Source organism: Microtus pennsylvanicus, chromosome 4 (genome assembly GCF_037038515.1).
Source record: "Microtus pennsylvanicus isolate mMicPen1 chromosome 4, mMicPen1.hap1, whole genome shotgun sequence".
Classification (NCBI taxonomy): domain Eukaryota; kingdom Metazoa; phylum Chordata; class Mammalia; order Rodentia; family Cricetidae; genus Microtus; species Microtus pennsylvanicus.
In genome coordinates this window covers 38,726,772-38,752,054 of record NC_134582.1, presented here as the reverse complement: position 1 = coordinate 38,752,054, position 25,283 = coordinate 38,726,772, and the positions used below count along the sequence as shown (strand labels likewise).

Here is a 25,283-nt window from a genome sequence, read left to right as displayed (position 1 = left end):
AACTAAATGAACAAATAAGACCAGGAGCCAGGTTGGACAGGATCATCTGCCTACCTAAGTCAGGGACCACTACACACCTGGATCAAGGCAACCGGGTTCTGAACTGGCTACCAGCCTCCAGCCTTCTTTCTCTGCCAACTGCTCTCCAGAGCAGACTGAACACTCTGAGATACGAATGTATGCCCTCCCACTAAAAGAAAAACATCTACCACTTTCCAGTGGCTACCCTCAGGCTACCACATTCCCCAACAGGGTCGGAAAGCAGATTCCTTCCCCAGCCCGACAGCTCCAGCGTCACTCCCAGAACCCTTCTGGTTTCATCATGTCACAACTCACAGGTTCTCTGTGGTCTTGCTTCTCGCCTTGGTCTGTGAGTGCCCGAGGAGTGGAGATTGTGTTTGACTGCTTCTAGGGCACCCAGCACTGTGCCTGGCAGGAAGCAGGTACTCGATAGACCCATGTTAAAGATTAGCATTAATCAATCCCTCTGCAGTGGTTCACTATGGGAACGCTAAACCAAGCATCCCAGAGGTCGCCTTGCTGTTTGCACAATTACACAATATGGACTTGGAGCGATGGTTAGGAAATTATCCCACCAAGAAAACCTAGGGCTTGCTGCTTACCCACTGACCTCAGCCACTGACTCCAAAAACAACTGGCAATGTTGAAGCCAAAGGTTCGGCTCTGTAGACAATTGCAAGCAGCATTAATGGTAAGCCACCATCTCAATTAAAATCATTCATTCATTCATTATGGAGATCACACAAGAAAACGAAATCAAGATTGTAATAATTACTAGATGTCTCCAGGACCTTTTCAATGTGTTTAGCTTATATGTTTACTCTTTAAAAAGCTATTAGCATAATATGTATGTATTATTAAGTTAGTAGGGTTTTGACTGAATTGTCCCAAGTGAGCACACAGACTTCCTATTATTGTCCTAATGGCTGAACAAATGCAATCAAGTTTATATACTAGTGTCCTTAATCACATTTATGTTGCTTCTTATCTCCATTAACTTAAAATATGCTGTAACATTAAAATGTTCCCTTGTTTTTCAAACAGAAAGAGGGACGGAAGCCCCGCCCCTCCAAATCCCACACCTAAGATTTCTTCAGCATGTGAAAGAATTTGAAAAAACAACAGACAAAAAAACAACAAAACCAGACCGGGGACACCATCCAGATGAACAATTGTCCCAACAATTGCCATTATAGAAAGAGACAGAAGTGGGGCTTCCAAACCAAAGCACACACCTGGGAGACAAGGGGAGCCAAGCAGGAAATGGGCTATGAGTAGTGAGGGGGGACCGAGGGGGGAAAAAGAGGCTGGTGAGACAGAAAGCCCATGGGGCCACACTGGAAAAACCCCCTCTGGGTCTGTTTGTTCTTGATACTCAAACGTTTAACTGCGACTCTTCATGTCTGTTGGTTTGGTTCAGAAACAAGGAATCTTCGTCACAGGATTTTGGAGAGCAGAGGATTTTCCAGCAAAGTGGCTAAATGTCTCCTTCAACACAAAGTCATGATAGGGGCAATGGAAACTTTAGAAACTAAAAGACAGCAAACAGAGAGAGAAACACCCCCCTCCCTGTAGAAAATTTACCCATGAGGCTCTTTGGGAAGGGCATCTGAAAAGAGAGAATTTCACAAACCACCCCACCAATAACAGCAGTCACGAATGTTCCCAGGTCTGTCCCTTGCAGTGAAGGCTATACCTCTACCAACCGCTGGCTTCCTCCCTCCATAGTAATGGTTCTCAACCTGTAGGTCCTTACCCCTCGAGGGGTTGAATGAGCCTTTCACAGGGGTCACTTAAGACCATCAGAAAACACAGATATTTACAATTAATGACAGTAGCAACATTGCAGTTATAGTAGCAATGAGAATCATCTTATGGTTGGGGTCACCACACCATGAGGAACTGTATTAAAGGGTCACAGCATCAGGAAGGCTGGGAACTGTTGCTCTGTAAGCTCCTTATAATTAAAATTTGATCCAGCACTTGAGTAAATCGTGTCTTTCGGTCTGCTGTCTTCTATTCTGCTGTGTTAACTTCCATGTTTTCCCAAGCCACTTCTATCAGGGGACACTAAAACCCTTCTAGAAATCTCCTTCTTAATTGCTGCATTGTGTGTTTCTTTCTTTATAGCCCATAGCACAAAGCCATCTCTAATGGTCTGAAGCCTTTCTTCAAACAGACCTGTGGTTTCCAAGTGATCGAAGCCACTTCTATCTTTCCCACTTAGTTCATGAAGGTCCTAAAATAATATTTATACAACCTCTAGGAAACCCAGGTTCCTGTTAAGCCTCGAATTCAACAGAGCTTCAATGTAAGGAGAACACAAAATAGGCATAAGTCCTGCTTTGCAGTTAGAAATCTAGCTTTCTCTCTCACAACGCACCCCACCCCACTCCCAAGTCAAGCTTCTTACATGTCTCAGTACCCTACAGAAACCCTTTAGGAACACAGTCTGTTGCTTTTAGCCGACGCTGTCATCCCCGTAAATCCATGTAATGTTCAGAAAATAAATCCAATGCTCTCTGCTGCCCATAGAGCCACATTAATCTTATGAGCGACACCACAGAACTCCCCGGCCCGCCCCCCCCTCCATCTGCTGTAAGTAGGGCAAGTGTTTTCCCCATGTTAATTGTTCTGACAGATGAGGATCAGCACGGCTTTAATCCATTTGCAGCCTAGCACGGGAGCATTTGTCTTCTCAGAGGCTGTTAGAGGCAAGTATGCCGGCTATGGGGGACAGGGGAGCCATTCCAGGGCAGGGCTGGTGCTCAGAAGCGCCTGGCTTCCTTTTCTAAAGAGGAAAATCAAAGGAAATTCTGCTCCAACCTCCTTCAAAGATCTTTGGTTGTCTTTGTGGTTATGCGCTGATTTTTTTTTCTTGAAAAAAAAATGGTATAGATAGTGATGTTTTATAAAGTTACGATGTGTTCAGTCAGTTTGTACTGACTTATAATGTGTCTTCTCATTTACCAATCACACACACCATTCTCTAAGTGACAAATACATGCACTCCAATTCAGGATTTGTCTACAAACATCAACACCTCTCTTAGGAACTGTGTGCATTTGGAGGGTGAGACGTTGGAGAGCATGAACCCAGAGGCCTGGCCGCTTGATAAGGAGTAGGACTTCAACAAACACACACGAGGCTCAGATCCTAGCTCCTGCAACTGCACCCCCAGGACCGGCTGTGGTCAACGTTCTTCTGTCTCCAGTGCTTCCTAGTTCACAAGGTCACATATTTCAAGTTTTCAATGTGGTTCTTCCAGCTCAGGATCCAACGAAGCGAAACCAACACAACTTGGTTCAAACGAGTGGAATATGTTGCCAAGAGAACTCACTTGCCGAACACTGGTTTGCCAGCTCACTTTGGTCTCTCTCCTCCTCCCAGCACCTCCATTTTCAACCCTGCTTCTTTGGTGAGACAGAAGTAGGTGGTGAGAAGAACATTCTAGTCTTTAATCTCTCTCTTCTTCAACTTTCAGCTACAGAGATGAGCAGTGGAGCTAAGCGGCAAGCTCCCCCATCACCCGTGGAAGAAGCTCTCATGCAACACTTGCAGCTTTCCTTGCAGGAAAAGAATTTGCAGATGCTTACGCATTAGGATTCAGTAATGTAAGAGGAGCAGTTTTCTCTATACAACAAACTGTTAAAGCATTAAGTATATGGGAATGAGAAATTCCAGGTAATTTTTCTTTTAAGTTTATGACTTTCCAAATTTTATGTGTGTGTGTGTGTGTGTGTGTGTGTGTGTACATATATAAATTGTTATCCTGATGGCCAGCTTAACTAGATCTTGGATCTACCAAAATGCAAGTCACTGGGTATTCCTGTGAGGGATTTGATTAAATTATTTGAAGAGGTGAGACCCACTCTAGACATAGATGGATGGCTCTCTCTCTCTCTCTCTCTCTCTCTCTCTCTCTCTCTCTCTCTCTCTCTCTCTCTCTCTCTCTCTGTTTTTTGACACAATGTTTCCTGGCTGTCCTGGAACTCTTTATAAACCAGAGATCTTCCTGCCTCTGCCTCCCAAGTGCTGGAATTAAAGCCATGAGCCAGCAGGCCCAGTTTAGGAAAAACCCTTTTGGGTTTTGTTTGCTTTTGCTTTTGTTGGCAAGTCCCTGTGTCCTGCAGCTACTGCATTTCTTCACTGATATTGCAACCAGCTTCTTCAGGCTCCAAACAGAGGTTCCAGGAATCCTCTAGGACATCAGTTTCAGATTGGGACTGCTTCAGCACCCAGTCTTGTGGACTGAGCAACTCCTGGATTCTCGGCAAAACCAGTGAGAGATGGCCATTGTTGAGCTCTCTGGACCCATCATGTGAGACAGCCTAGTAAATTCCCAGGGTATGTCCATTCTGTCCATTCTGTTCCTTCAGAGAACCGTGACTAATAAAACATGATAGCTACAAATTACATTTTCATGAGAAAAACTAAATTATAAGTATGGAGAGTCATTTAATGCCCTCCTTGATCACCTCCCATTCAGAGGCCTGCTTGGTAAGTCTTCATTTATACTGCTTACAATTTAAGTTAAATTCAGTTAGAAGAGCCATGTACAATTGTGTACAACTAAAGCTTTGACTTGCCAAACTGATTACATGAATGCCTCAGTGCCTTAAAGAGCCACATTCTCATACCTGGCCGGTTCATCCTTCCTGGGGCTGGCTGACATCTGTAAACTGCATCAAGAATTAGAGAAGGTATAGCAGCCTCGGCTACTGCTGTGATCAGAGTGGGATCTAAACCAACCGCACTTCTTCAGCCTCATTTTTCTGAGATATAACATGAAAGGAGCCCAGGGGAACTTGATGAATTCCATCAATGTGTCTGAAGCAACGCAAACAGTTAATACAGCACAAACACATGGTGCTGGGCTGGCAGTATTGACTCTCAAAAGGCAAATCACAGTTATGACCCATTGGCCTGGGTAGCTCCCCTTCTTCAGATGTAAAAGTCAAGGTCCCCCATCATAATGAAAGACACTAGAACTCCATACCCATGACAGTGGCCCCGTGGAAAGTCCCAGGCTACTTGTCACTGTGCCACTGGCTCAGCAGCAGGGGAAGAAGGCTCCGTGGAAGAGACAGGCAGCAATGCCCCCTGCTCCTGTCAGCTCAGTGGGCTGCTGAGAACTTATTCGTGCTCCCTGTGGGTTAGTCCTTCCCTGCGAGCTTAGGCTCTGGGGAAGGGAACGGGTCTTAAGTGGGGTTTTCCAAGAGAGAAAGGCCTGAACTACATTGTAAACACAATGCTGTCTTCTCTTCAAGAACTCACAGGGTGGCCTCTGTAAGCTTGAGAACACTTGAGCAGGGCCTAAGATCACAGTGTGATGAATGATACACATCTTTTTTGCTAATTTGATAAGTGACTAATTCCAAATATACATAGCAGATATCTACAGTGGGATGGGCATTCTGTGGCAGAGGTTAAAAAATAAAAACCCCTAAGATAGTCTCCAATTTCAAACAAGACCTCAAAAACTATATAAAACACTCACATGGAATATTGAAGCAATTGTAGTTCCCTTCACTGTGCAACCAATATAATGGTGAGTTCCTATTCACACCTATGCTGGCTAGTCTTGTGTCAACCAATATAATGGTGAGTTCCTATTCACACCTATGCTGGCTAGTCTTGTGTCAACCAATATAATGGTGAGTTCCTATTCACACCTATGCTGGCTAGTCTTGTGTCAACCAATATAATGGTGAGTTCCTATTCACACCTATGCTGGCTAGTCTTGTGTCAACCAATATAATGGTGAGTTCCTATTCACACCTACGCTGGCTAGTCTTGTGTCAACTTGACACAAGCTAGAGTTATCGAAAAGAAGGGAACCTCAATTGAGAAAAGGCCTCCATAAGATCTGGCTGTAAGACATTTTCTTAATTAGTGACTGATGGGGAGGGCCCAGCCCATTGTGGGTGGTGCCATCCCTGAGCTGGTGGTTCTGGGTTCTATAACAATGTGGGCTGAACAAGCCAGAAGGAGGAAGCCAGTAAGAAGCACTCCTCCTTGGCCTCTGCATCAGCTCCGGCCTCCAATTTCCTGCCCTGCTTGAGCTCCTGTTCTGACTTCCTTCTGTGATGCACAGTGATAAGGAAGTGTAAGCAGGATAAACCCTTTCCTCCCCAACTTGCTTTTCGTTCCTGGTATTTCGTTGCAATAGAAACCCTAACTAAGACACATGGCAATTCCCACCGCCGAAGGGGAACTCCTAGGTTTCCTACTTCCAGTTGACAGTACATAGTCAACACATGATACACATCTATCCAGCTCTTAGACGGCAGAAAGCATGTCTGCTAATCACACGGTCGCTTGGGATGAGAGTCACAGAAAAGGCTCAACAGCCACCAAGGGAGGCACAGGAAAGGTGGATACAGTGCCCACTGGAGATGATTTACGAAGGCTTTCTTAGAGCTGAGCTTGGAAGAGGGATTTCAACAGGTATAAAGAATGAGAGATGGGGAAGAGGATCCACGTGGGCAGAAGAGCCTGAACGGAAACGCTGTATGAGTTACCCAGGGCGCACGGAAGCTCTGTATGAGTTACCCAGGGCACACGGAAGCTCTGTAAGAGTTACCCAGGGTACATGGAAACACTGCATGAGTTAGTTACTCTGGGCACACAGAAGCTCTATAAGAGTTACCCAGGGCACATGGAAGCACTGTATGAGTTACCCAGGGCGCACGGAAGCACTGTATGAGTTACCCAGGGTACGTGGAAACACTGCATGAGTTAGTTACCCTGGGCACACAGAAGCTCTATAAGAGTTACCCAGGGCACATGGAAGCCCTGTATGAGTTACCCAGGGTGCACGGAAGCACTGTATGAGTTACCCAGGGCGCACGGAAGCACTGTATGAGTTACCCAGGGTATGTGGAAACACTGTATGAGTTACCCAGGGCACACAGAAGTTACCCAGGGCACACGGAAGCCCTGTATGAGTTACCCAGGGCACACAGAAGTTACCCAGGGCACACGGAAGCCCTGTATGAGTTACCCAGGGTACATGGAAACACTGTATGAGTAACCCAGAGAATATGGCTGCCGGGTGATGGGTCTTTGCAGCTGGTCCTCTGGGCGTCTCGGGAGCCCATCTGCTTCTTACTATTATTTATTTAAAAGGTTAGCCAGAGTGCAGGTTCTCGCTCACATCCTGAGAGAAGAGCGCTAATTCACAGACTTGGAAACATTGAAGCTGGAGAATGGGGCAGAGAAAATTTTCTTTCCTAATGAAACTCTCTACATTCTGACTATTTTCTTATTGCAAGTCTTCCTTTCTTCTTTTGGGTGCCAGGTCAGAGAGAGTGTCAAACCTTTCCTAAGAAAATTATTTCCCATCTCAAAAAAAAAAGAAGGGTAGAATCTATCTTATATTCCTCAGAAAATGTCAGCATCATTCTGTAAAAGCCTTCCTCCTTCCTTGGGAGGGGCCTGGGCTAATGAATACTATGACAAATGAGAATCCAGTCTCAGCCATGTGGGTAGGAATGCTGCCTCCAGCACAAAAGGGCCAGAGTCTGACCATCCCCAGAGCTAGCCCTGGAGAAGAGCGGAGACTCAAAATCCCTACCTGGAGAGCACATGGCAGGGGGGCCAGAATGAATCCAGGCAGACAGAACGATCAGGAGGCCAGAACTAAGAGCAAAGGTGGTCGGGGATCTATGTTGTGCCTGGGAAGTGTCTGGAGAAGGAAATGGGAAGACTAATCCAGCTGTCTCTACAGGTCTACAACCTCACTCCCTGTCCTGATTCCATCTACACAATTTTCACCTCGTCTCCAGCAGTGTCAAAACCCATTGGTACCCCCTCAGAGCCCCTGAGAGGAGACTGCTGGCTGTCAGATTTCAGACTGGGCATCCAAACGAAGACCTGCAATCTCATAATGCTACAGTTTGCTTTAGCATAGCATTTCTCCACTGATTCGCACCATGCATTTGCGGAGATAGATCTGGACACTATCAGTAATTTACTCAACTATGATGGGGGTAATTCAGGTTCTTAGTGCACGGCTACGCTTCCATTTAAGATCTGCCCCCCCCCCAAAAAAAACTGTGGTATAACCTTTTAAATTCTCCCCACTCTGTTCTCAAATTCAATTGTTTCCTTTCCTAACAGGGAAGCATGCTTTTTTCTTCCTGGATTGGTTCAAAAGAGTATGAAAGAAAAATTACGCCAACTTATAAAACTTTACTCTGGTAATTAGTGTGGTGGCGTGTGGCTTTTGTAACTGTTGGGTTTCTATAATCCCTTAGAGATAAACAGTAACATGGCTTTTAATGAAAACTAGCAGAAGAAGAGATGTCCAGGCCTAAGCCCAGTACATACAAACATAGAAGACGTTTTTTCGTAAGGAACATTTAGATAACACTGACAGAATAGACAACTAATAGTTTCAACTTCACCATCCATTCTAGAAGTACCTATCGTCAAATAATTTTAGTTTTATATAAAGGAATCAATATTCTTCTGACACTGACAATGAAACAAGAAGGCACCTCTGTCAGAATCTCTACCCATATGCAAACCCAGACTCCACTCTCTGTACTGAATGAAACAGACAAGAGCCAGGAAGGAACCAGTGACCAGGCACATTACCTACCACACCCCAGCCTGAATCAAATCCCAGTCCTGACACCCTCGATCTCCCCATGTAGCTGAGACTTCACCTTTAAGAGGAGGAAGCAAAACGGGGCTGGGTTCATCCACTCTGAACCCTAGACTCTAAGCTGTCTCTAAGGTGAGATTTTAGTTCTCGGGGTATCGGGGATGCTGGGGCAGCTGTGTAAAAGGGAAGGCTGGAGAAAATAACTCTGAGGACCTGCAGGAAATAACAAATGGCTCTGTCAGCGCAGCAGGCAGCAAGGACCTTCCTGTGTCCACAGACTTGACCCCCAAAGAAAGGTCTCCACAAAGAGACCATCTATTTTGCTTGACATCCTGAATGGCCTGGTTATAGGATTCCAAAATTTTACAACTCGAGGAGCACGTAGAGAAACAGTTTACCAAATTCAATTGCTCGGGAGCCACTGCCATCCCCAAACATGCTAAAACAATTTACTACGAGTTCAAGAGAGAAATATGGCTCAACAGCAAAACATATTAACAAGATTTAAGAATTGCAGTTCACGCTAAGTTCATTGTGAATTAAGTCCTGACTAGTGACGGGGGCGGGGCTTTGCTGTCTGGGCTCTTTCAAATAGGGACAGCTTGAAGGCTGGGAAGTCCCCTATTTTGAAAAAGGACAAATGGACAAACGAAGTGCACACCCAAATCAAGCAACCAGGGCCCAGAGGAGAATAAAAAACAAGGAATAGATTTATTTTTCTGTAGAGGAGAGCGGACAGAGCAGCCAACAATCTGTAAACCCAGGAATAGACCTGATGGGAGCTGCAGCTACTCAGGTGGGGTGAGGGTGGAGATTCCCTGGGAGATCTTGTAGGGGTCCCCAAGAATAGATTCTTGTAACCGTGTGACTAGTGACTGGTGTGGTAGGTCCTTCTGTCTATGTGTTGCTTTTATTGGTAAATGAATAAACAAACTGGCTTAGCCTATAGCATGGGAGGAGGAAGGCAGAGTAAGAGAGACGCCATGGAGCCACGGAGATAGACATGCTGAAACTTTGTTGGTAGGCCAAGAGCTTGTGGTTTAATAGAAATGGGTTAAACTAATATATAAGAGTTAGCCAATAAGAAGCTAAAGCTAATGGGCCAAGCAGTGATTTAATTAATACAGTTTCTGTGTGATTATTTTGGGTCTAAGATAACAGGGCGGCCGGGAAGAACAAGCGACCCTTCCTCCAAGTGACCTGACTATATCTTAGTTTATCTGGTTCAGTTTCTGTAGCTTGACTCCTCAGTCATGGTTCTTAAATAGGAGCAGTCTAGAGTGTGGATTGCAGGGCATGTACCAACAGAACACTCAAAAACCATGACTAATGAGGCTCAGGGGGGCTGCTGACCAATTTTGTTTTGTTTGCCCAAGCTCCCTTGTCCACTGCCTGGAGCCTGTGTTAAATATGAATGGATTTAACATAAAACTGTTCCCCAGTGTCTTTAAGCAACTTGAACTCTGGCATCCCAAAGCCTTTATCAGGCATGGTGACTGGAATTAGAATCAAAAGTGGCTTTCTTCTTTGGTCACTGCCCTCACCCCTCCTCAATTAGCACCATGTTCTTCTAAACAAGAACAAAAGCCTGGTATGTGATGTGGCCTTTGCAGGCATAAAAAGCTTGCCCTAGAGCAACACCTTTACCTGATTTTTTTTTATTGTTTTTAGGGCTGGGGATGGACTCTGTGAAATCAGGCACTCGAGGCAAGAAGCTAGGTCCCCAGTCTTCCTTTACTTGACGCAAATGAATATTTAATATTTAAGACCAACAAACTGGAGAAGAAAGTATACAGTTTTCAGAAGAAAAACTCTGGGACGTGGTTACGAACATTTTGGAGGGTCGCCATGGGCATCACTACTTGTTGCAAGGATAAAGGTTCTAATCATGTTATTCTTGGGGGGCAGTAGTCCTCAACCAAGAGTCCATTCGTTCCTAGGGGCCATTTGGTAATGTCTGGAAACTTTCTTGGTTTCAATATAAAAAAAAGGGGGGAAAGGGTACTTGGGATGCTTGCTGCTTGGCACCCGATGGTGAGGACATAGGACAGCCTCATGGTGGCATTCTGGTAGAAGCCCTGCTTTAGGGGAATCCTGAGAGGCACTGGTACCCAGAAAGGATGGTAGTGGTCCCTCAACATCTCGTCCCAATCAACTGTCTTGAACTCACCTTCACATTTATTGCCTGCGTTTTCCAAGCCATCTTTCACCTGCCCCACCACTGCCAGTCTTGCTTCTGCCTTTCAAGCATGGTTATCCAGCTGCATCTATCCCTGCCTGTAGCCCAGCCAAACCCTTCTATCCCTGCTTATCTTTCAAAGTTAGCAGCCAGATTGTCTCCATCTCAAAGCTGACTGTGAAGTCTCCATACCGAAATTAGATGACCCCTTCTTGAACTCCTGTATTTAAGGATTGATTTTTTTTCATCCTTTTTATATTACGTGTATTTGTGTGGGGGTGTGCACACATGAATGCAGGTACCATCAGAAGCCAAAAGAGGGTGTCAGATCCCCTGAAGATAAAGATACAGGCAGTTGTGACCTGCAAACATGGGGGCTGAGAATATCTTCTCAGGTCCTTTAGAAGAACAGGGCATGTTTTTAACCACCTAGTCATCTCCCCAGCCATAAGTCCCCATATTTGAAAACTTAAAAAGCAAAGTAAAAACTCAAACTCTGATAATACCACAAATTAGAAGGCGTACACCGTGAGATGGTCAAAGCTGGCTTCTGGATGCACACAAGTCAGAACTAACCACTGGGTCACTTTTCACTCTGGGACCCTGGAAACTCCTCTTTGTTTAGGGTTTTGCCAGTGGGGATTAGAAAAAATGCATTAGTCACTAGCTGTTTTGAAGATAAAAAACAAACAAACAAAAACAAACAAACAAACAAAAAAACCCCAGTATATTTCAGAGGTCAGCCAAGGGAGACTTCCATGGCCTGGGGCTTCCCAAAGTTGTCTGGTAGAGAAGACAGTAATAAAATACACTAACAAAAGCATACATGTACACATATGACCAAGCCACAAAAAAAAGAAAGAGCTCTTTCTGAAAAGGACATTATTGTTACGTGTGAGCCATTAAGTTAAGTGACTCGTGCCATGTGCTCCAGGCCTGTCAAAGTTTCCATGCGTACTAGGAAGTTAACAGATCTGGTGTGTGGCCGTGCTCCGCTCTCATCTACAGAATGAGAAAGCAGGAGCGAGTAAAGCCAGCCATCAGTGAGCTTCCCCCACCCCAGCTTTGGGAATGGGTTATAAAAGGGGCCATACATTATTTAGAGCCAAAGAGGCCTGGGCTCAGATGGGAACAAAGAGAGTCTGAATCGGTGCCAGCTTGTCCACATTCTCTGCAAGCCTTCCCATATCCATTACACACTCCTGGTAGCCACAACCAAGCATGGTCAAGATTTATAGGACAAAGACTAAGGGGCCAACTAAGTTCTTCTGTTTAACAAAAGAGAAACTGATTCTGATGGCTATAGTACTATAGGAAACAGGAAGCTGGAACCACAGTTGCGTACTTCACCAGACAATGGCATGCAGTTAGACTCAGTTACTAAGGACGGCCACAGGTGACAGGGGCATGGCTGTAGAGTTGACGCTGTGTATTAAGTAACTTTCAAGAAGACACAGGATTTACATTTTCATACACGATAAATGCATTGCAAACAACACCAAAGTGGGGAGGTGGGTGGGAGGAAATTAGGATGGAGGCAGTGAATGTTTTACAGAGGGTTATGGTATGAAAAGTCACCTGACCTTAATTGCAATGGGACACATACTGTTCACACATTCCTCCTGATCATCAGGCCGACCCTTTGAAGCAGGTGCCATCGATTACCCCCATCTTGTAAGTACAAGGTGGCCGAGTCAAAAGCTGAGTCCACATGACCAGGGCAGTCGGATTGGACAGTGGAAGGGACAGGAATCAACACTACCACCTCTAAAGACCAATTCTGAGCTCATTTCATAGTAAAAACAGACTGAAGAATAGTACAGGTGTTTAAGCAGATGAGCAATGGATACATAACAGAAAAATAAATGCGAGGAAGGAAAGCCACATTGTTCACGGGACAAAGATGAACTCCATGCAACACTTTTTTTTTTTTTAATGCAAGACCTTGAGAGAGTTTCCCTTCCAAGGCTGTCCGCTAGGCTGTGAGATGGAATGGGTGTGTTGCATAAAGAGCTGCCAAAGCATCCAGCAGGTCAAAAGACAGACTCAAAGTGCCAGAACTTCTTGCTCTTCCATTGTTTCAAGAGACTTCAAACCAGTGTTCGTGCAACAAAGCAACATCCTTCCAGGAACTGTATGTGACCTCACACCTTGTTACAACTCCTCAGAGGCCTTTGGTTGTGGTCGGTTAAAGACTACCTGGAGACCACCTCCTTGACTTGAAGTAAAAGCTGTTGAATTGGCCTGAAGGATCAGATGCTTGGCAGCGATGGCCATCCGCGTCTGTAAATGCCCTCTCTTTACTACTGAAGCTGGGACAACCAGTCTGAGAAGTTAACTACACCGATCATCTGAGATCCCTTTGACTGACTTACAGGCGGGTAATTCTGAACCCCACATCAAGTTACTATGCTATACTGCCTTTGAATTCCTAAGTCGCTTCTCAGATATGCAGAGAATAAATGGGAGGGAACCAAGTGAGCAAACAGGCATCTAGTTCCAGACGCTGAGGGAGTGTCCTGTAATTTAAATCTAAAAATGTACCCCCAAAAAGCTTATGTTAAAGCAATAGTTCTTAACCTGTAGGTAGCAAACCCTTTGAGGGTTGAACGACCCTTTCACAGGGGTCACCCAAGACCATCAGAAAACACAGATTTTACATCATAATTCATAGCAGTAGAAAAATTATAGCTATGAAGTAACAATAAAAATAATCTTATGGTTGGGGTCTCCATGACAGGAGGAACTATATTAAAGGGCCTCAGCATTAGGAAGGTTGACAACCAGTGTGTTAAAAGCTCACATTGTGTCAAAATCCAGCTGTGTTTTGAGAGGTGACCGGATCTAACTTTACCAATGGATCCAATGATGAGTTCATAGATAAACGTGACATCAGGAAGTAGGCACTGTTCAGGGGAAATAACTGTGGACATGCCTTTGAGGGGCTGGATATCAGCCTGGTCCTTTCCTGTTTCTCTGTTTCTTAGCTGTCAATGAGGTACAAGTCTCTCCTTGGTAACAATGGGGGCTGGCTAACCTCTGAAGTGGTGAGCCAGGACAAGCACTCCTGAACTGTACCTGACTCTTGGGTACAGTCCCAATAATGGAAAACTGACTAACACAGAGGGATTCCAGTTTGGTGGGGTTATCTTTCACAACTTGAAAATGGAAACACTATGTGTTCAGGACATGGATAGGTGCCAAATTTACTATCAGAAGACCGGTAACTCCTTTCTTATTAGCTATGGCCTTAATTTACTGTCACACCCAAAGCGGCAGTCCGGGCACATCACCACTGTTAGGCTCCTGCAGGAGACCAGGCCTCAGGATTGACACAGGTTATCTAAGTAGCTACACTGTCTAAAAGACCACTCAGGAAACTTCAGCAGCCTACCGGACCCAGCCTCATCACCGCCAGCCTACCACCCCTCAACCTTGAGTCTTTACCGATCAGGCGCTAAGGTGTCTACAAGGTCCTAACATATTAAGCCTGGAGCTGCTGTAACAGTGTTAGTCAAATTGAGGGTGTAAGATGAACTAGCCACCATATTCAGACTTGGTGACAGAAACTTCTGCTTGATCGATCACACAAGGCTGCTCCAAGTCAGGACGGCTTTGACAAGTCACTTATTCTCTTACTCTGTTTCTGTTAGGAGCTAATGGGCCTAAAGGGAAGGATGAAAGCAAATGTGTGTGCGGGGGGGGGGGGGGGGGGGGAGTGATGACAAGCAATTGTTTTTCTTGATCAGGATCTTTGGCCAGCCAGGAGGGAAGAAAAGATCACATAGAAAAGGAAAGCCCATAAGGCTACAGGACTTAGTGTTGGAATACCATGGAGAAATGGGTAGAGATTATGACACATTAAAAAATCCCAACCCATGGGGGAAATGTTTCTGAACTACAGGCTAAGAGTGAAAAGCTATACACTTGTCTGCTTCTCTTTTTTTAAAAAATTTATTTATTTATTTATTTATTAATTAAAGATTTCTGCCTCCTCCCCGCCACCGCCTCCCATTTCCCTCCCCCTCCCCCGATCTAGTCCCCCTCCCTCTCCAGCCCAAAGAGCAATCAGGGTTCCCTGCCCTGTGGGAAGTCCAAGGACCACCCACCTCCATCCAGGTCTGGTAAGGTGAGCATCCAAACTGCCTAGGCTCCCACAAATCCAGTACATGCAGTAGGATCAAAAACCCATTGCCATTGTTCTTAAGATCTCAGTATTCCTCATTGTCTGCTATGTTCAGCGAGTCCGGTTTTATCCCATGCTTTTTCAGACCCAGGTCAGCTGGCCTTTGAATATTCAAGAAGCAGACTTACACCTGACTTCTTTGCTTCAGGTGCAGTAAGTAGCTGAAGTTGGCTCGGTCTTACAAAGTTATCCAACAATGTGAGATCACAGCATCCGGAGCTGAGAAATAGCTGTGACCAGAGGCCAGCAGCAGTGTGTGATAACGGGCTCCGAGCTGGTCTTTTAGAAGGGTGCCTGCCTGGCTCGCAGAGGCAAAGAATAATAGTTAAGAGGCCCCCAGTTTTCAGGGCAGAGAAATGTCTTTGAACACAGACCGATGACCATACAAATACCATCTTCAGGGTCAGGCCAAGGGCCTTCGATATGAGTGACAGATTATAAGGTAGGCACAGCATAGCCAGGTGTCTACAGAGGAAGCAGGGCCTGTCCTCTACAGATGGTGTGAAGACTGTGAAATGACCAGAAACCAGCAAATGCAAAAATGACAATCACCTGCCTGGGCATTTACATCCCCAACGTCACTGGGAAGAAGGGGGGAGGGGCTGTTTAGCTGCCTTGCTCGTGGTTTCTTTCTATACATGACTGACACCTGTCAAGAGAAGACAGCTGGGCTCACCCCCACTAGCCCCCACATCAGCGTGCCATGTTTCTGACCCTTCTTCTGAATGTCCGGGCTCAGTCTGTCTGCTCTCCTTCCCTGCTGTGCATCTCTCTCTCTCTCTAGCCATGGGGTAGACAACATCATGGAGGCCGGTTGCTGGACTGACAACACTGAATTCACAGGCACCTAGAAGGCCTTCCCAATGGGTCCCATCCCCTCTCTGTGGCAGTCCAAAGCTAGTGAGGATGACGATTGCGAGGGCTCTCCAGTGTCCCAGCCATGACGGCAGAGCCCCTCCCTGACATGAGCCGCATCCGTGTACATATCAGGACGTGAACACATAAGAAACGAGGGCACAAGGCTGAGTATGGGTGAGAAGGATGCAGACAGACGGCACAGAACGTATTTACCAGGCAGTCAAGGCATGGACATCAGTCTCCTTACGGGAAGAAGGTCTAAGCAGCACTTTCCACGTGGGAAGGCTTCCAGTTCCACATACCTCCACGTTCAACCTGGCCATTTCCCTGCAGGTCCTAAAAAGGTATTCTCACGGGATGAGAATCCAAACAGTGTTTTAAGATGTTCTGACATGTCTCTTGGACAGTGACACAGGTCTTGCCGTAGCTCAAAGTTGCCTTCTTTCTGCTTCAGAGCCCCAAATGCTGAGATTACAGGCAAGACCTACTATACCAATCCAGGGTCACACCACACCTCCAAGAATGAACGGCAGTCACAAAGGCACACAGACCCTCTGACGACTCCACTGGCAATGAGGAGAAAATGATAATCCAGATACTAGTGTTTCACTAAGGCTGGTTTTTCCTGTTCCTGAACATAAGGCTCTATTTGCAGTAGGAAATCTAGGATTTTTTTTGAGGGGGAGAGTAACAGAAATATCACTTATATCTTAAATCATTTAAAATTCAGCATATGCCTTTTGTATGGGTCAAATGCATGTACACACACACACATACACATATGCACATACATGCAAGGGGGAGCACTTCAGAATTATGCTAGCCAGATGGAACCCTACCTCTAACACTGTGCTGTGTGCGACTTTAACAATTTGCACTTTGTCTCTAAAAATGGGAATTCTCCCATCTTTTCTCGCAGTCGCTAAGAACACCAGAGATGATATCTAAAGCACACAATGCAGTCAGACAAGGACACATTGTTTGGTGGGAGCCGAACACAGTCTGCAAGTAGGGGAATTGTGCAGGCTCCATGTCAGTGTCTAACTGCTGTGTATCAGTGGCTAAAGCCCTGATGACTTCGAGCAACATGTGCTTGTTACCTTACAGCTCTGGGGGTCGGGGGCCTGGAAATGCCTTCCCTTGGGCCTAACGGAGGAACGAGCAGGCAGGGCTCCCAAGGGAGGCTCCAAGGAAGAATTTGTTTCCTTATGTCTTCTAGCTTCGGGTGGCTGCCAGCATTCTTTGTTTGCAACCTCTTCTACTTTCATGGCCAGAAGCACAGCATCTTCAAATCTCCACCATCGCATCTCTTTCCTTTAACAATGACTTTCCAGACTCCCTCTTACCTTTTTATTAAGCCCCACCTAGACAACCCAACCTAATCTGCCATCTTAAGGGTCTTAATCGTGTCTGGAGATTAAGCTGTGGACATCTTTGGGAGGATCATCACTCGGGCCAGCGGATGCGCTGACAATACCATGCTCTTTAGGGACAGGAACGGGGATTTCTTGAAAATGGTCTCTCCATGCGCCCACATTCTTATAAAATCAACAGCTTTGCTGTCACGGCCCACTCGTCTGCTCTTTTCAGAAAAACCTTTGTGTCTCACCAGGTTAGTGCTGAGTGCACGTGCACACGCATCTTATACACTGCCATACATCCAAGTCCTATAGAATCATGTGTGCACACGCATCTTATACACTGCCATACATCCAAGTCCTATAGAATCATGTGTGCACACGCATCTTATACACTGCCATACATCCAAGTCCTATAGAATCATGTGTGCACACGCATTTTATACACTGCCATACATTCAAGTCATATAGAATCACGTGTGCACACGCATTTTATACACTGCCATACATCCAAGTCCTATAGAATCATGTGTGCACACGCATCTTATACACTGCCATACATCCAAGTCCTATAGAATCATGTGTGCACACGCATCTTATACACTGCCATACATCCAAGTCCTATAGAATCATGTGTGCACACGCATCTTATACACTGCCATACATCCAAGTCCTATAGAATCACGTGTGCACACGCATTTTATACACTGCCATACATCCAAGTCCTATAGAATCACGTGTGCACACATTTATGCCATACATCCAAGTCATATAGAATCATGTGTGCACACGCATCTTATACACTGCCATAATCCAAGTCCTATAGAATCATGTGTGCACACACATTTTATACACTGCCATACATTCAAGTCATATAGAATCATGTGTGCACACGCATTTTATACACTGCCATAATCCAAGTCCTATAGAATCATGTGTGCACACACATTTTATACACTGCCATACATCCAAGTCATATAGAGTCATGTGTGCACACGCATTTTATACACTGCCATAATCCAAGTCCTATAGAATCATGTGTGCACACACATTTTATACACTGCCATACATTCAAGTCATATAGAGTCATGTGTGCACACGCATTTTATACACTGCCATACATCCAAGTCCTATAGAATCATGTGTGCACACACATTTTATACACTGCCATACATTCAAGTCATATAGAGTCATGTGTGCACACGCATCTTATACACTGCCATACATTCAAGTCATATAGAGTCATGTGTGCACACACATTTTATACACTGCCATACATTCAAGTCATATAGAGTCATGTGTGCACACGCATTTTATACACTGCCATACATTCAAGTCATATAGAGTCATGTGTGCACACGCATCTTATACACTGCCATACATTCAAGTCATATAGAGTCATGTGTGCACACACATTTTATACACTGCCATACATTCAAGTCATATAGAGTCATGTGTGCACACGCATTTTATACACTGCCATACATTCAAGTCATATAGAATCATGTGTGCACACGCATTTTATACACTGCCATAATCCAAGTCCTATAGAATCATGTGCGCACATGCATCTTATACACTGCCATACATTCAAGTCATATAGAATCACGTGTGCACACGCATTTTATACACTGCCATACATTCAAGTCATATAGAATCATGTGTGCACACGCATCTTATACACTGCCATACATTCAAGTCATATAGAATCACGTGTGCACACGCATTTTATACACTGCCATACATTCAAGTCCTATAGAATCATGTGTGCACACGCATTTTATACACTGCCATACATTCAAGTCCTATAGAATCATGTGTGCACACGCATTTTATACACTGCCATACATTCAAGTCATATAGAATCATGTGTGCACACGCATTTTATACACTGCCATAATCCAAGTCATATAGAATCATGTGTGCACACATTTATGCCATACATTCAAGTCATATAGAATCATGTGTGCACACATTTATGCCATACATTCAAGTCATATAGAATCATGTGTGCACACGCATTTTATACACTGCCATAATCCAAGTCATATAGAATCATGGCATATTTAAAACCCATTTTCTACTTTTAATTTTGCCTCTATTACATTCTTTTTGGTTTATGCTCTTCATACACATGTATGTTTCTATTTATGGGGCCATGCAGTACCCCCAGGTCTGGGATTCAACATGGATCTGTTTTAATGAATGTTATACACTCAGGAGTTTGTCCTCTTGTGGGTTTCCTTGTAAAGAAGGGTTAACCGAATGCAGCTTAGGTAGCACTTATTACTTTGCTTTAAATGCATGTTTTGAGAGTAGTCTTGCTTTTCCCAGTCATCTGTAGCCGGGGATCATTGTTTACAGAATGCCACTAATAGCGGTGACACAATTACAGAAATTGGACTTGGGTAAGGTTACCCTGCCTCCAAAGAACTTGTTCTGCGATCTCAAGCCCACAAAGAAAAATAAACATCATCCTTCTGGTTTTCTCAGTGGGGAGCAACAGCAAACTAGTTAGGTTTGACAAATGACTGAGAATGTCTTGAATGTGCCAGGGATCTAAGAATCCAGGGCATCCAGTGGGACAACATGGTGCTAATTTACCAAAGGCTTGCACAAGACTTCACGTAAAACATTTTTTGAGAAGTTAACTGTTGAATAGATGATGATGAGATAGATGTCCAGCACTAACCCCTAGAAGAACGGGGAGAGGCCTTCTCTGAATTTACAAGTAACATCATAACCATGAGTTATGCGTGCAATCAGGTGACCAAGCTGAGCAGCAGCCACACCCATTCTACATGGTGGTTGTGCCATAGGCTTTCCCAGTTATGTCGTGTGGACTAAATACATCCAAAAATTTGTTGAAGGGACCAGCAAAAGAGCTCAGCACCTAGATGGCTTCTAGCTCATTTTTGTTGGGAGGATGGTGGCAGACCTCAGGAGAGCATCTCCATGGGTTCTTGACTACAGCAGCATTCTCAGCAGATAGTGCTAAGAAGGGAATTCAACTAGTAACACAAACACCCTCTGCCAGTGCTCAAGGATGGACATCAAGTTATAACAACCAGAAGCCCCTGCGGAATTCAACTCACTCCTGGTCTCAATCAGATACAAGTTGCTTACTTAGGATGGCCAATAAAGCTGCCACAGGCAACTTCAACTCCTTCCTAACTGTCATCATGCTCAGTTGCATGTGAAAGTGATTGGCCACTGTGTATGTGTCTGGGCTGTGCGCCTGAGATATCTTGGGTTCTGCTAACCTGGCAGAGCCATGGGTCTCTATGCCTGAGAAATAAAGGGGGTCTTCTCTGCAGCAGTAGATACCCTTGAAAGGACAGGGAGACAAGAACAGTGGTTTTCTTTCTCATCACGTTCCGGAAGTCTGACACTGTTATCTGCATAAGGCTAGATATCCCCTCTTCTGAAGATGAGGGGTTTTGATCTTTCCTCCAGGGCTGCAGGACAGCAAGGGCCAACTCAGCACTTAACGTGGGGTACGTGTTCAAACACGATAAAAGCAAACTTCAGAGAATTTGCACACTAACAGAGGGAAGCCGGGGAGAAGCTAACTTCCCAGTTAGCCTTCTAGAAAGGCACTGAGGTGACACAGCTATTCACGGGGACGGGACATACAAATGGCACAGGGGTTGTGGAGCGGCCACAACGGGGCTATGCTGAAAGCCAGGGTCACAGAGGCAAAGTGTAGTGACTCCATGGTTTCGGTGTTGGAGGGAGACTTTCAACAGTCATCTGTCATAGAGATTAGAACATAGAGAACTCTGTACAAACTAGTGGTGAGTGAGATACGAACAAAGACCATAATTACCCTCGCTCTGCATGCCAGAGGTCCAAAAGTTACAAAAGAAACTACTACAAGCCACATTAATAGAGGTGGGTCCCTTCCCACACAATAAATATATGTTCTAGTCAGATAAACTCCTATATCACAAAGCCACTGGCACCTTGAATAGACAAAGTGTGTCGAGTCCCAAGAAACTAAACACATAATTGTACATGGGGATGTTTTTCACCATTTGCCATGGGTAGATCCAGGAGAGGCTGTTTATCTAAAGCAGGTAGAAAGAGGGCTGGGGAAGTGGGTGCACTCAAAGCAGACACCCTGCAGCAGGCACCTAGCATCCCGACAAGCTTGCAGGTGTTGCTAGGATACTGTGAGTACTGAGAAAGCTGCTGGGGCTCCCAGGGGGATGAGACTTCAAGGTTGGGTGACCTCCTGACAACTGGGACAGTGGTCAACAGGCTAACCCCACCTACCCTGAGACAGCAACTCCCACAGGTAGGAATAACATGGAAGACCTCCGGGCAAACTTCACCTTCTCTGCCTGCCTTGTCTGGCTTTCACAGGGGCACCACAATGAAAACATCCTAGGACTTTCTGAGGCTAGCTCTGCAACCCAAGAGAGACATGGTCCTGGCTTCTTTCAGGTGAAGCTGATTGACTGAGAAGACAAAAAAGCACACGGATAACAGCTATGTAAGCCAACATAAAGGAGGTACCATGTATATGAGGCACTAGGGTTGGCTCCCAACTGAGGAGAAAGGGCACCTCACACGCAGGGGTGGAAAGAGTTTTGTAATAGACAAACTGAAAAAGTAAATTCATTTTACTGTGAGGTTTTGAAAATGGAGGGAAACACTCAGGGCAAACCGAAGACCTTGCTATGTTAGGACAGGTCACCACGGACAGAAAGGGACTTCAATCCTGACAGGAAGAAGTTAAGTGAAGCTGTATTATCATCGGGATTAAACGCATCATCAACAAGTGATAAATATTGGGACCCTGGTCATAATGGAAAGGTGATCTCATCCAATAGCACCTGGGGGGGGGGGGTGCAGTCATAGGAAGCTGTACTTTGTCCATGAGAGCCATCCAGAAGGAGAAGAGCATCTGTGTGAAGACAGCAGCTGCATAGGAGACTCACCTGTGGTGTCACTGCCTGCCTGGCTCCCCGGGAAGAGGGCTCTCACCCCGCAGCAGTGCAGAAGATGAAAAGATTTCTTCCAGCACCAAGACAGTTTGGATCAATACAGAGAAGTCTTCTCCCGGATCTAATGTTCCAGCTCCACTTAGCAAGGTGAGACCTTAGGTTCATAGAGCACACTGAGCTAATGCAGGAAGTCCCTTCCCCCAAGCCGCACACAGATGTGCAGAATAAAAATTACAGAATTAAAAAGCAAGCAAAAGTGTCTAGGGCTGCAGCTCAGTGGTACAACGCCTGTCTTGCATGTGCAAGGTGCTGAGTTTGACTATCATCAAAAAATAAAAGGCCAAACAAACAGAAACCTACTCAGAACAACCATTTCTCATAAACAAACAGAATCTTCAAAGGTATCGGGGTATGCTAGCAAGGACTCCCAGAGCTGCCTAGGTAAAACCAGAACTGGCAGGGTCCTCCACACATGGAGCCAAGGGAAGGTTAAAACTGTGTGTGTGCTTGCAAGTCTCCAGCAGGGAAATTGGCTTTGCCAGCCAGTGCACAATGAGTTGATATACTGTTGGGGTCATCTACAAGTTAACTGGAACATAACAGTTGAGGTGAAACATGTAAGTTAGGCTCTAAAATGAAAAACCCCTTGCACACAGGGGAAGAGTTCCTGACATCTCTGGGTGTGTGACTCTAGCAGCAGACATTAGTGCACCATTTCCATCTGCCTCCCAGCTTCCCCACAGGCCAAAGACCCAAACGTGCATGACACCCTAAATCCACGGGTCTTTACCGGTGACTTCGGTTATCTTTTATTTTTTCTCCAAACCTATGAGTTCTCTTAAACAAATTTCTGGAATTGCATAGCTGCCGCTTTTGATATTTTCATCTTGATGAAAATGTGAAAGAAATGCTAAAAATGCATTCTGGTTCATCCTTCAAATCTGAATGTTTAGATGTTATTATACAGAAAGCAAGAATTCAATTGTGCAAGAAGGAAGATTAAGTCAGGCTTGTTTCATTTATGTCTGGAACACATATCTCCCCAGCCCCCGTTTTGGAGGGAAAATCTTGTTCTGCGAGAGGGATAAAGCAAATTTAAAAGTAAGCTTTACACTTAAGCTAAGTGAGATCTGGGGACTGGGGAATAAAATGGTCTTCTGACAGGCCATCCAAGACCCATCAGAGGGTCCATGCTTACTGCTTTCAGTTAAAATGGGGTGACAAACAGCATCAAGGGGGAACCACAATCCTGCTCTCTTCCTCCCCCTCCATTCCTTCCCAGTCCTTGATGGCTGCCGGGCATAAGCAAGTGACCTCCGCCCCTCCACACTCCACTCCTTTCCTCCTTAGCAGAAGCCCGCAGTCAGCTGCTTTCCTTGCCCGGGACAGTTACAAACTGACCGTGAGGAATTGAGTTCAATGTGCAGCTTTGCAAAACAAATAAAGGAAGGATAGGGGAGGAAGCTGGAAAATAAAGAGCCACTGTCCTCCGCTTGAGCACACAGGCAGCTTAAAGGGAAAACGCTTTTCACTGGTTTCTTTTATAAGAGGAGAAAAAAGTGTGCCCGAGCCAGGAAGCTGCTTTTTAAATCTTAAGACTAATCAATAGACAGCCATAGCAGCTCCTACATTTAGGGCTGACTCTGAAAGGTTTTCTCCAGCTACCACCAGCTTCTGATCTTTTTTTTGATGGTAGACTATACAGAACATTAGTCTATAGGCTTACCTTTGTAGTCGCCTTTAAGACATGTGTGTTTATTAACCAACACTCAGATATGCTTACAGTCTATATGGAAGGGACCCAGACTCACACATACTAGCTCCATCCAGCACTAACCCAAGGCTGTACACCCCAGGTGCCCTGGACATCTAAAGGTATGGGCATGCGCCTACACTAAAAAGGCAAAGGCCATGTAATTCCCTACTTTGTCTATAAAGGAAAGACAAACTCATGAGTTTCTGACTTTGGCCCACACTGCCCACCCCTCAAATGCTTCTTTCCATCCCTTGCCTTTCAGTACTGTGAAGTTAGCAGTTCTCCCCCTTTTCTGGGACTTTTTATCTAGTTACAGAGAAGCTTCACACTTTTACCTCGACAGTGTCATACAAGAACATGACAGCGTATTCTCAACCCAGATTTTCTCACCCACGTCAACAAGGCAGCTCACTGCCAAGTTTCAGTACAACCTTAAATTATCCCAATCTAGCAAAATATAATTTGCTGGCTGCTAATAAAAAGCATGCAACTTTACCTTTTGGAATATTTAAGCCACCAAGTCAGGAAATCTGTATTGAGAGGCAGTCTTCAGGACCAGAGGCTGGTCTCTAGGACCATCTAAGATCCTCATGTCCATCCTACGCAGCGCCTCTGAACCGGTAAGAAGATGGGGTGTGGGGTGGAGAGCGAGCCCCTAACTCCGCTTGTACCTGAAGGTTCCGGTCTCCCTTTGCCCAACGTGAACTGGATGTCTGCTTACCCGAAGTGTGGGTGCAGAGGAGGTGGCTGAACCATCCAGAGGCAGAGGCGGGTCTCTCCTGCCACACTCAGTTCCATTCCTGTTCTATAGCCTTTTAATGAACTCAGTGACTCAGCGCCAGCCCCTTCCCCCCACAGGCCTCTAGTGACTCCTCTCAATCGCCCTGATGGCCATGTGACAGCACCGTTGTCTCCACCGAGACTAATCCCCTATCAATAAGAGCTTTCAGGGCAACTGGGACCAGAACGCTCTGTCTCCCATCCACTTTGCTGACCTACCCGGGGACCACAGAATACTCCCCAACTGCGTACTACTTACAGAAGGCTCCACATACACAGAGTCACCCCCACGTGATGATTTTCCTTGCAAAAGTTTGTGGTTTTAACAAAGCAAGTTGGCTAACTAACGTTCAACCACCACTCAGCCAGGCGCAGTGTGCGCTACCAGGATGCGACATGGCCGTATTTCACACGCATGTCATTGAGAACACAGGCACCAGAGTGGAGAATTACTACACAGCATAGGCCAGGACCTGAGCACAAGATGCAAACACAGCCTGCATGCTAAATAACAGGCCAGGATGAGCTCTTAAATACCTAAAGTATGTAGTCTACTGTTAGAGTTCTCTAGCATAGACA

The 25,283-nt window shown here is 45.4% G+C and overlaps 1 protein-coding gene across 6 annotated transcripts in view; it reads right to left on the bottom strand.

Moving 5' to 3' along the window:
• Window positions 1-25,283, bottom strand: part of Mcc (MCC regulator of Wnt signaling pathway) — a 378,701-nt gene that overhangs the window by 124,250 nt on the left and 229,168 nt on the right. Inside the window, exon 1 of one of the 6 annotated variants that reach the window (XM_075968732.1) lies at window positions 24,646-24,696. The exons of 3 other annotated variants lie outside the window; for them this stretch is intronic. The gene's annotated coding sequence lies outside the window, so the exon portion shown is untranslated. Of the gene's footprint in view, window positions 1-22,162; window positions 22,181-24,420; window positions 24,605-24,645; window positions 24,697-25,283 lie in introns of those variants that run through there. 2 more of the 6 variants (XM_075968730.1, XM_075968731.1) reach the window with 2 other exon arrangements.